The following is a 12,743-nucleotide window of genomic DNA, read 5'->3' as shown; positions in this document are numbered from 1 at the left end:
GGGAGTAGGAGAGATAGGAAGTTTAGAGGATGCAAATAGTCCTATATCACAACTCCAATCATCTGTGCAGGGAATGTGGGTGAATGTGTAGGCAGGGCCTTGAAGGGCAGCAAGGGTTGCAGAGTCTAAGTGATAAAACAAGGTTTCTGTCAGAGTAATAAGGTCAAGAGAGGGAACGTGGGAAAGAAGGAAGTCAGGGGTAAATGAAGCATTGTTACAGAAAGATTGTGCATTCCAAAGAGAAATATAAAGAGAATGACATGTAGAAGCATAGCGATGTTGAGTCTGTGAAGTAGAGAGATGCTGGGGCTAAATGCGAGGAGAGGAAGTGTAACCAAAGTTAGGGTGGAGGTTTTATGAACAGACAGCATAGGTGTGTGAGCAGAGAGGTGGCATTGAGGAAAAGAGATTATAGGACAAGAAACACAGTTGAAATGGTTTTGAGTAGAGGAGAATGAAAAAAGAAGTAGAAGAAAAAGGAAGAGATGGTAAGAGCAGTTTTACATGGCGAGGGAGGGGATGAGTAAACATGTAATTGGTACTCACAAACAAGTAGCAGGACAAGGAAAAGCAATAGCTCAATTTCTATTCATGTATTTAATTATTGAACATTTTTGTGTGCCTATACACAAGTGTTTCCAGGCACCACAAGACAAAATAGGGGGGAGGGGATAGGGAAAAAAACAACAGTAACAGCTGTACTAGGCCTTTTGACATTCTTGCCATGCAAGTGTAAAAACAAAGAAGTGCAGGGGAGGCTGGAAGGAAGGGGAAAGGGCTTCGATGGGGAGGGGTTTAGTGCAGGAGTGGTATTCCAGGGGGCTGAGCAAGTGTAAGGGGAGACACAAGGGCAAGTGCAGGGAGCAGTGGGGAAAGGATAAGTGCACTGGATGGGGTGGACCAGATTCAGGCTAGTCCAGGAAGGGTGCCCAAAGGAAAGTGCTGGTATGGATGATGGGTAGACTGATCAAGGAAGTCCAGGCCCCTGTAAACTCATAAGGGGCCAGGCACCATTCTCAGTGGCAGGGGGAGATTAGCACAGATGGGGAAAGGGAAAGAGGAGGAGAAGAGTAAAGCCTAGAGAGGTTTTGGGAAATTAAGAGGATCCGGCTCAAGTCTGAGGAGGGCAGGGAGGCCATTCCAGAGGGAGGCTCTTACAGAGGAAAGGGATATACCTCCCACTCTCTGCTTGGAAAAGCGTCTGACATGCAGAGAGTTGGAGCTAGAGGACTGAAGAACACTAACAGGAAGGTATTTAGGGAGTGCTGTTGGATGTAGAGAGGTCCCTGGCCCCAGACAACCTTGCGCATGATGCATACGTTCTTGAATTTGATCCTAGCCGCCACTGGAGCAAGTGGAGAGATTTTAGGGCTGGAGAGATGTGGTCCCTGGGCTTGAAGCCAAGGATAAGTCTTGCAGCCCTATTCTGGAGTGGTTGAAGAGGTGGAAGGGAAGACAGCGGATGATTGATGAAGGGGCTGTTGTCGTAGTCCAGCTAGAGAGAACCAGAGCTCTGGAGACATTGAACAGTGAAGGTGAGGAAAGGAAGAATTCCCCTGAGGAGGTGAAGCTGAACGTTGGACTTATTGGCAAGGTCCGTGATGGGTGGGGAGAAGGGTCAAAGATGACCCCAAGGCTTTTTGCCTCACAAGAAGTTGAGGGGAAGGGACCCAAGGAGGGTGGCCAGAGTAAGGGGGAACAGAGAGCAGGTGTCGCAATGAGAAGGGCCTCTCTCTTACTGGCAATAAGGCAGAGATCATTAGCAGAGCACCATGCCTGAATAGCAGTCAGGCTATTCGGTATGAGAGAGGAAGGAGAAGAGGTAGAAGGGAGCTTAAAGGAGAGGTGAATGTTGTCATCCTAGCACTGGAAGTGAGTGGAGAATATGGAGATCAAGTGGGCTGGAGGGTCAAGGTAGAAATTGAAGAGCCATGGTGATAGGATAGAGCCCTGCCGGACGCCATAGGTAGAGAGTGAGGTGGAGGATTGGAAATGGACCAATTGCACTTGAGAGGGTTGGTTTGAAAGGAAAGAGGTCAGCCACATCAGTGCCCTATTGTCATGACCACTGTGAGGGGGCACACGTTGTGCCACAAGCAGGCTCCCACCAGAACCCTGAGGGCCTTAAAACCACAGCAAAAGGACTCCTGTAGCCAGTCCTGGCACCTTTGGCCCCAGGCTCATATGTAGGAAAGAAGGGCTGTTCAAACTAGGTCCCATTTATGTACATGGCCCTTTAAATCCAACATGGAAGCACCCACACAGTCTAGTTCTAAGAACCAAGCCATGCGGTCTAGTGTTTTGGGTGTGGCAGGTCTGGAAATACTTTCCCTGGTACTACTTTACCTAGGCTATATCAACCACACCCTGACTGCAGAACACAATTTGTGTTATTCTGCAACCAGCAGCGTGACGCTCACCGTGTCCAGCTCCTGGTCTTCAGCATCTTCATGTAATCCTGCAAGAACAAGAACAAGATTATTCTGTTTTACACGAGAAAACACCATCCAGCACTCAGCATCTCAACTGGGCTGCAATCTGTGGAAACCGAGAGAAGATGAAACATCACTCACCTGTGAGTACTAGCTTAAGGACTTACAGCGAACCGCTACCACAGCTGATGTTCGAACATTGCGACCTGCAATAACGAGAAAGGGAAAAACAATATTAGAACACACGCTTCTAAAATATCGAATTCCATCAGTCTTACCTGAATTCCATCGCACTGTGCCACGCTTTCATCCAGAGCACCACAGCAACATCTGCAAAGGAAAAGAGACATATTCAGGTTCACTTTCAATATTAAACAACCGCACATCGCTGTACTTACCTTAACGGATTCTGGGGGCATGTATTTCATCGCGCTCTCATCCACTCGCAGCACCACAGCGGCCTGTGAGGAGAAGAAGAAGAAAACACAGGTTAGCTTTAAAAGAAAAAAGTTGCTGGGCGTAGCGCTTTCTCTTACCTAGAAACTTGCCTCTCTATCCGCCATGCCAGCATCAAGACCTTCGCACCTCAAAAGAAGGAGATAAAGACATTAACAAATTCCCACCATAAACAGAACAAAGATTTAGAATTAACAAACCAACCTGCCTACCAGAAGATTCGGGGTCACAGCAGGCCTGTGCCCAAGGAAGGCGTACTGCACCAGTGAAGAAGCTCGGGCAGCTCGCCAACAAATGTCAAGCGCCCCGGCACAAGAAACGCAGGACGGATAGCTCACCATACAAATAACTAAGGTGAGAAAAGAACCCAGTGGGAAGGGAATCAGTCAGAGGGAGGTGGGTGATTCACCCATTAGAGACAGTTATCACAAATCCTCCCTTCTGTAATTGCAGATTCATCATTCACCACTGGGCAACTGTGCATCCAGGGTTCCAGATCTCAGAGCCTTCCAAACGCCCTCGGGGATATCAGCTGAGCCTAACACCTAGCCGCGATGCCAAGGGTATCATGAAGATGATTTATGAGGATGGCTTGATTGACCGTGTCAAAGGCAGAAGAAAGATCGAGAAGGATCAGAACAGAGGGAAAGTTTAAACCCAGGTCTGAGAGCAGGTCTTTATGAGTGTTCGGGAGAGCAGATTCCATGCCTCTGGATGCTTGAAAGCCAGACTGGTGGTCATGGAGGCAGGCAGCTGATTCATTGTGGTGGGTTAGTTGGGAGATTACCAACTTCTCCATGAGTTTGCCCAAGAAAGGGGTGATAGAGATAGGGCGATAGTTAGCCAGCCATGAAGGGTCTGCAGACAGCTTTTTTAGGAGAGGGTACACAAGAGAGTCCTTGAGGGGTTGTGGGAAAGAGCCAGTGGCAAAGCAGGGATTACAGTGGTCAGCCAAGAAAGGGGCGAGGGAGGAAATGTTGTCCTTGATAGATCTGGAAGAGCAGGGGAGGACCTGTGTGGAGGAGATTTTCATAGAGCGGACTGCTGTAGTGACCTCATCCGGGGCAATGGGAGGGAAGGAGGACAGTATGGGGGGAGTGGGGCCAAGGTAGGCAAGAGTAGAGAGGGGAGGGGAATCGTGGACAGTGGGGACAGGATGTCATGGTTTTGGAGGAGAAGTGGGAGGCCAGTGCAGTGTAGAGGGCCTGGGAGGGAGCAGGAGAGAAGGAGGCTGCAGTAGGATTGGCAAGTTACTTGCAGATTTTGAAAAGTTCAGCCATGTTATTGGTGGCTACATAGATGCAGGCTTGGACATGAGCCGCCTTCTTGTAGAGGATGGTGAGACGATATTGCCTTTGGAGCACGCGTCAGGACAGTTTTTCAGAGGATGTACCTGAGGCCTGCCACTTCCGCTCAGCAGGTTTGCACCTGCGTTTCAAAGCTGCCAAGTCGGAGTCATACCAAGAGTTGCATTTGGAGATAGGTTTCATGCGGATCCTCATGACAGGGACAAGGCTGTCCAGAGTGTTGAACAGGGAGAGATGAACGTTAGACAGTGCAGAGTCAGTAGAAGTGTCAGAGGTAGGGGAAGGAGGAGGGATGAAGGTGGCGCAAAATGCAGCCATTGACACACACTTCATCGTACGAATGATAGAGAAGGAGACTGACAGTGCAGGCAGAGACATTGCCAGGAGGCCAGGGAGCTCAAGGTGGGAGGGGAGGAGAGAGTGGACAGACCAGGAGAGAGGCCTAGTTAGAAGGTTGGAGAGAGGGATGTCAATTGAGGGGAGAGCAGTGCATTAAGTGGGCTGGAACCAGCTGGGTCCAGGCCCCAGCAGTCTCCAAAAAATGGGGCTGAGCCAGGGCCCTGCTGGGCCCCCGGTCCCACCACGGCAGGACACATTATACTGCCATGGCTGCAGCCGTGACGGGAGATGTGCCTGCCATTTTTGAGTCTGGCAAGCTGACAGAAGTGACATCCAGACACAGCTGTGGCTGGCTGGCACTTCTGTCAGTCACTGTAACTTCCCCCTGTTACTCCTTGTGCGAGGGGTCACAAAAGCGAGTTACTGTCCTTTTGCTTTCCACAGCCCCTCCCCAGGTCAGAGAGGAGTCTTTGACCCTCAGCGAACCTGGGGATTCTGTGAGATATTTCTATGTTTATTAAAGATGGCTTGAAAAGTAAGCCATCTTTTATTAAGCTTTGCTGACGGACAAAGACGTCTCAGACTTTGTCTGTCGTCGAAGCTTTATAAAAGATGGATTAATTTGTGTACTTTTCAAGCCATCCTTTATAAACACAGAAATATTTCAATGTTTAAAAAAGATGGCTTGAAAAGTACTCAAACCATAAGGTACGGATACAAATAAATAAATGCTACAATTTGTGTGCGCACCCTACTATGGTTTGTGCACTTTTCAAGCCATCTCTTTTAACCATTGAAATGTTTCATTATTTATAAAGGATGGCTTGCATAGTACACAAACCATAGTAAGGTACACCTAAAAATATATAAACGTTTATATATATGTATATATTTATTTGCGTACCTTACTATGTTTTTGTGTACTTTTCAGGCCATGCCCATCCTGCAAGTCACGCCCCTAAATGAATTCTTACCCCACTTAAATCCCTGGATGAGAGCATCCGGGTTGTGTCCGGCAGAGTGGGTTGGGTCAGAGGGAAGAATTGTGAGAGACAGAGAGTCACAAGTTCATGAAAGAGTACAGAGGGCAGATCCAGAGAGTCAATAGCAAAGAGGCAGAGAGGCGGGAGGAAAGGCTGAAGGTTAGCTCTTAACTGTTTGCCTTTTGCTAGGTGACCCAGGGCTGAGTCACCCCAAGGCAAGGTATCAAGTACGGGAAGTGGTGAGGAGAATCCAATGGCAGGAAGAATGCAACCATTCAGAGTAAAAAATCATTAAACAACCACATATAAGGTTTTACTGCTGTTGCTTTCATCCTTTCATTTTGGTATGACTATGTATGCTTATTTTACAGCACCATTCACAACTCTTCTGATACAGGCAGCTTTCACGATATCACTGTGAAAGAGCTCATCAAAAAGACCTCATGGATGATTCTTAAGAAATTCTGCTATATTCATAATGTTTCCCTAACTTTTTACCATTCTCCCTTCATCACAGGCAATCTTAGACTTCAGTAGGATGGTATTAATTACAAATAGAACTCCATTTCAGCCTCAGTTTTTCACTCAACAATTTCATTTGAGGTGTGCCCACCTATAGAGCACCTACCAACACCCAAACATTGAAACATAAGAGCATGTATTGTTGTGTTCACAGTCCTCAGGTTGTTTGAGTAGGGTTTTTTCATCTGTTTTCAATATACCCAATGTATGCTTTGCATTGGACTAGTTCTGCGCATCAGTTTTCAATTGTGGACATGTTGCAGGTTTTAAAGTAGGTGCACATTGATGATAGTAGGTGCCTCTGCCAGGGAGTGTTGAAGGTGAATTCCCAGTGATGGATGATTAGGCAGGGCTACAGCTGAAACACTAATTTCAGTGCTCAGTATTACACCACTCTATTGATTTTCTTACTGCCACCTGCACTCCAGTGTCATCATGGCAGATGCTTCTCTTGATGCGGCCATTCTGCCCATTCCCCAACACAGCATCCATCATACAAGAATGGATCACATATGTATCGTTAACATCAGTGCGTATAGGCCGATATTGCCAAATTACTTTGAATGCAAGCAGATGTCCATGGCCAAATGATAATGATGTGTTATTATATGTCACATATGCTTAAGCGCTTTATATAGAACAGATATACATAAAATATCACCAAACTGAGTTGGTACTCATTTGTTAACCTCCAAAGGATGAAAGCCGGAGTTGGTCTTGCTGGGATTCAAACCTGAAACCTGCAGCTCACACACACACACACACACACACACACACACTGCAGCAGCGAGTGCTCAACCGACTTAGCTTTCTTACCCACTATAGTAAAATGAGCAATTACATGTCTGAATGTTCTCAAAGTCAGAACGCAAATTACACTCTGTAGTGGATACCATTAAACTGGTAACTGAGATTCAAAAGCAGGCCAGTTCATCTGCAGGTCTGGTGCAAAGTTGGCCTCATGTCAAGCCTGCATAGTTCTACTTTTTTGGCTTCAGAGGTTGCAAAATACATACCAGTGGGAGGGTTCATAACTGTGTCATAAAGAATTTAGAGTAGTGCAGGGAAAGCAGCACACACACACACAACATCCCATGCTCTGGACACTCGTTACCTCATACATGCAAACAAACATCCTGAACAGCATGTTATAGAGATAGGAAAGATAGACACATTGCAACAAAGCATTAATTGTGGCACAATGAAATCAAGGGTCACTTTATGTGCTATGGTCAAGCATTTCTACACTGTGCACAAGCTTTGAGGCACACGGATTTTGTCAAATTACCAAGGACACCAGTACAGAATGTCTTGTGATGATCGTAACGGGCACAAGGGCAGAAAAAAACACGCTATAACTGCAACATGCGAAATGTAGAATCCATAGTCTGAAATGGATGCTTATTCTACTCTAAATGCTTTTTGGAAGTTTTAGTCTGCATTGTGAATTTGGGGTGTTTAAGAACAGTCTAAATCAGTCACACACCCCCTGAAGTGTGCCTAAAATTAACTTTTAATGCAATTATTGCAGAAATACAAATTATTTGTTATTCCTAATCTGTCTGATTTAGGGTCACTACACAAAGTGTTATACTTGTGAAACCCCCTGTTATTTATTTTTTTAAGAGCCCTGAGCAAGAAAGCCAGCCACTCCAGATATAAAATGTCATCGCCAAGGAGCTTCAACTTGTAAAATAATTAAAAAAAAATAAAAAAGAACAAAGACAAAACTTTTAGGATTAGCTAGGGAGACACAGGGGTAGCAAGGGAAACCTCAAGGGATGAAGAAGCAGCCCCTGGTGACCCCCAAATGCCATCCCTGGATGCATAATTTTGTCAACCTCTATGTAGTACTGTGGGATGTTTTAACCCACTTCTGCTCTGCTATGCTGTAGCACTGTGTTATGAGGGTGCCAGAAATAGCACTTTGCAAAGCACAAAAAGATGGCTGCCCACTCTGCCACGCATGTTGTCAGTGGTGGAACAGATATCTCACTCCTGGAATATGTCACTGGGCTCCACAACAAGTAAAAATGGAGTACATAAGAAAAAATCAGTGTTTGGCTAAATGAAACTCCAAAAGCTTGCTTTAAATCACTTTTTTTGTTGCTGAAACTGCAGAATGCTGGTACAAAACACCCTCAAACATCCACAATTCTTGCTGGGTGCTACAATTCACTTAGTTAAGAAATCATTGTGAACGTGCAAGGCCCTGAAAAGCTGAAAGCATAAAGGAATTTCCACAGTAAAAGTGGCCTGTCTGTGTGTTTCAAAAATCTCTGTGCAGCTGTCATATCCCACAGAAGGAGATGGTCATTGTGGCGCCGTTGGTCCCAATCACGGGTGGCGGCCATTGTTTCTCCCAAAATGGCGACGTCATCCGATTGCAGTATTCCAGCCTTGCAAGGGATGCTTGCAACCTTTGCTCCACCCCCTCAGCAAGGATCTGGTTATCTTGCGGCAGGCACAACGCTCGAGTGCGTTGCTACTCTTCCCAGTCAGCGCTTCGTAAGTTCGCCTCTAGGCTTATACTCTTACTAAACTGCCCATTACACCTTGCTAATACCTTCCACTGTTTCTGTCTTTTAGAAGCTTTCTTATCGTACTACAAGGGCAGAGATTCCGCCTCATAACCTCGGCTTTCGAGTGTTAGAACGGCTCGAAACAGATCCTTTTCATTCCACCTGTCACCGCTTGCCTCAATCTGGACACATCGCATACATTGATTCAATTCCCAACTGCGTAATTCAGAAGGTTTTTTCTTTGCATCACAATCCGAATCTGCCGTCAGGTACCTTTCTCCCCTTCTCAATTGTTCCTTTGGCATTTCAGAAAGGTTAGCCTGTTTCTAAAGTCAGGTCTTTCTTGTTTCCCTTACACATCCTATTAGATTCCCAAAGTTACATCACGAGATCCACTAGTTCAGATACTCTGTGTTTAACAGAAGGACTTCATACACATGCAATCCTGAGACTTTATAGGGCACCATCTCCTTTATAAAGGGTAACTATTTGGCAACTAATATTCTACTTCCACTCTGTCTTTCAGTCCAACTTACCATTCTCTAATCGTTACTTTCGTTATTTTCCTTGTGGTATTTGCATTCAGTCTCCTGGAATTGTGTCAGAGATTCGTCCTAACCTGCTCTACAGAGAAGACGTCCATCAGCTGAGGCGATCAGGGTGTTCTTCCCCAGAGGGTTTCCCTGGGGAGTTCATTCCTTCCTGGTGCAATTGAGCACGGGTTAGGAAAAGATTCCCCCGGGGGGACTTCTCATATTCAACACATTTGAGCTACTGGATCAGGTCAGTGGGTGCATGTTTATGGGGAACCATTATTATTCCTGGAAATTCTAAACTCAAGAATAGTATTTTACAGTTAGCAACGCCCAAATAAGAATTATACTAGTATTTCCATAGTTCTTTTCTATATTACATTCTGTTTCCAGGAATAATTAATTGTCCTCTTGCGCGCTCACTGAAATGGATCCGGCTCAACAACAGCAATTGTTGGCGGCAGTTCAGTCGCTAACGGCCGAAGTCTAAACACTTAAACAAGAGAATGCTGTATTACGACAACACATGGTGAGGTCCCCTAGTTGTTCCGAACTTCCTCCTGGACCTTTACCCGGAGGACGTTTTGATGGAGACCCGGTTAAGTTGAGAGAGTTTTTAGAATCTTGCACAGTGCAGTTTACTTTTAAAAATGCATTTTTTCACACTGATAGGGATAAGGTGGGACACATGATTGCCCACCTTACCGGTCCCGCTCTAGCCTGGGCTACTCCTTTAGTTACTTCAAACAATCCAATTCTGGATTCATATCCTGCCTTTGTTAATAGTCTTAAGACCATGTTCGGTAGGCAGGAGATCATCGTTTCAGCCCAAGAACAACTATTGGATTTTCGTCAAGGGTCTTTGGATCTCTTGGTCTATATTACTCGCTTTAAACAATTAGCAGCAGGAACGTCCTGGGCTGATGACGCCTTGATTACACTTTTTAGGCGGGGTTTAAATGAAGAACTAAAGGATGAGGTCTCTAGGGTTCCTCGCCCACCTAATTTGGCCGAATTAATAACTATGGTTATGCAGATGGACTACAGAATTTTGGAAAGATGTCAGGAAAAGAGACGGCAAAGGAATTTTCGGTCCCAGCCTGACAATTCAATTATCTCCCCTAAGGGAAACGTCTCTGACGAACCAATGCAGATAGGTGCTGCTCGTGGTCCTTTATCCGCTGAAGAGCGACTTCGACGACGCACTTTAGGGTTATGCATGTATTGTGGCTCCAAGGAACATTCTTTACAAAATTGTCCGATCATTCTTTCTCGGAAGCAGGGAAATGCTCGAACCCGACCGTCAGGGGAACCACGGTTAGGGAATCAGTGAGCGGTTCCCCTTCTTCCTCCATTTCATCCTACATTACAGATGTCCCTGAGACCTCTATGTTGGTCCTGAAGGTTACCTTTTCTTGTGATTCTTTGGGTTTAATTGAGGTACCCGCTTTGGTGGATAGTGGGGCAGCAGGTAATTTCATTGATGATATTTGGGCGGCGAAATTTAGAATTCCTCGTTCGTCCAAATCTATTGCTATTCCCGTGGAGTCAGTAGATGGGAGTCCATTGGTTTCGGGTCCCATCAAGGAACAGACGGTACCCTGCCGGATGTCCGTTTCCACTCATAGGGAAGTCATCACATTAGACATTATCAGGACTGCCCATTATCCTGTGATATTGGGATTACCTTGGCTTAGAGTGCACAACCCCTACATTAATTGGTCAGCTGGAACATTTTTTTTGGGTTCTGTTCATTGTCAAGCCCATTGTTTTCATCGCGGAGCTGGTGAATTACTTTCTGCCTCGTCTCACGGGGGGGAGGGATTGAAAACCGCTGTGCTAAATCAGATTCAGGGGATTCCTGAGCCTTATCACTCTTTCCGTAAGGTATTTTCCAATACTGAGTATGCCAAACTGCCTCCTCATCGTAGGGATGATTGTGCCATCGAATTACTTCCGGACCATCCTATTCCGTTTGGTCGCTTGTATGTGCTGTCCGCTAGGGAAAAGGAAGTGCTAAAGGAGTATCTTCGCAAAAATGTGCGCAATGGTCTGATCGCTGAATCCTCTTCCCCTGCAGGGGCTTCCTTATTTTTTATTCCCAAAAAGGACTCTGGTGAACTTCGTCCTTGTATTGATTTTCGCGGAATGAACAAGATTACGGTCCCTGATCGTTATCCTATGCCCCTAATCGTGGACATCCTTGAAGCCATTAAGGGGGCCAGGATTTTCACCAAGTTGGACTTGCGGGGAGCCTACCATCTCATCCGCATCAAAGCGGGGGATGAATGGAAGACGGCTTTTAGGACGCCATTTGGACATTATGAGTATCGGGTTATGCCATTTGGATTATCTAATGCACCTGCAGTCTTTCAGCGCTTTATGGACCATATTTTTTCTGACATTCTTCTGCATTCTGTTATTGTATATCTTGATGATATTTTGGTTTTTTCTACTACACCCGCTGAACACGTTGGTCATGTTACAGAGGTTCTACAGCGCCTTCTAGACAATCATTTGTTCTGTAAGCTGGAAAAGTGTGAATTTCATCAAGACAGTGTGGCATATTTGGGATTCATTCTATCTGCTCAGGGGGTCTCTATGGATCCCCGGAAGGTTTCTGCTATCCGAGACTGGGCTTCTCCTAATTGTGTTAAGGATATTCAGCGATTCCTGGGGTTTGCCAACTTTTATCGGCGATTTATTCCTGGATTTTCTGAGATCATTTTGCCGTTAACGGCTCTCCTTAAGAAAGGGGTTCCATTTCATTGGTCTGTGCAAGCAGAAGGAGCTTTCACCTCCCTAAAGGACTGTTTCATGTCTGGGCCTATTCTATTCCCTCCTGATCAAGGAAAGAAATTTATTGTAGAGTCGGATGCCTCCCACTTCGCTCTTGGAGCTATCCTTCTTCAGGAAAATGAACAGGGAGTGGAGTGTCCCGTTGCGTATATGTCCAAGACCCTTTCTCCTTCGGAACTGAACTATACAGTACTTGAGAAGGAGTTGCTTGCCATTAAACGGGCTTTTGAGGAATGGTGACATTTGCTGCTAGGAGCCCAATTTGTGGTGGAGGTTCAGACAGACCATCATAATCTTCAAGCCCTTCAGAATGCACAAACTCGGAATAGCAGACAAGCCCGTTGGGCTCATTTTTTTTCTCCGTATGAAATTGTGTTTACCTTTATTCCTGGCAGGAGTAATTTAAAGGCTGATGCTTTATCTAGAAAGGAATCCACTGAGTGGGCTCATTTCCGGGCCGAACCTTTATTTCCTAATGCTCGTTTTGTACATGTGATTTCTAGTTTCCTTCAGTCCGTAGCCAACGCTACGTTGGTTTTTCAACAGGAGAACCCTGACATTTTTCGTGCACTGGGGCTCACTATCTCTCAGGGTTGTGGTTACCGGCATCAGAAACTGTTTTTGCCTTCGGCGGAACTCCAAAAGACTATTCTTACAATGTGTCACGACTCACTTATGGCAGGTCATCGCGGGAGTCAACAATACTACGGAGCTGGTCCGCCGTAACTTCTGGTGGCCTAATCTCGTGGAGGATGTGAGGCAATATGTGGCTGCCTGTACTGTCTGTTTACAATCTAAGACACCTCGATGTTCTCCCTTAGGACTGCTCACTAGAATGCCCGTTCCGGTT

This window comes from Ambystoma mexicanum, chromosome 4p (assembly GCF_040938575.1).
Source record: "Ambystoma mexicanum isolate Mex_15411 chromosome 4p, UKY_AmexF1_1, whole genome shotgun sequence".
Taxonomy (NCBI): Eukaryota; Metazoa; Chordata; class Amphibia; order Caudata; family Ambystomatidae; genus Ambystoma; species Ambystoma mexicanum.
Note: the sequence above shows the minus strand (reverse complement) of the source record.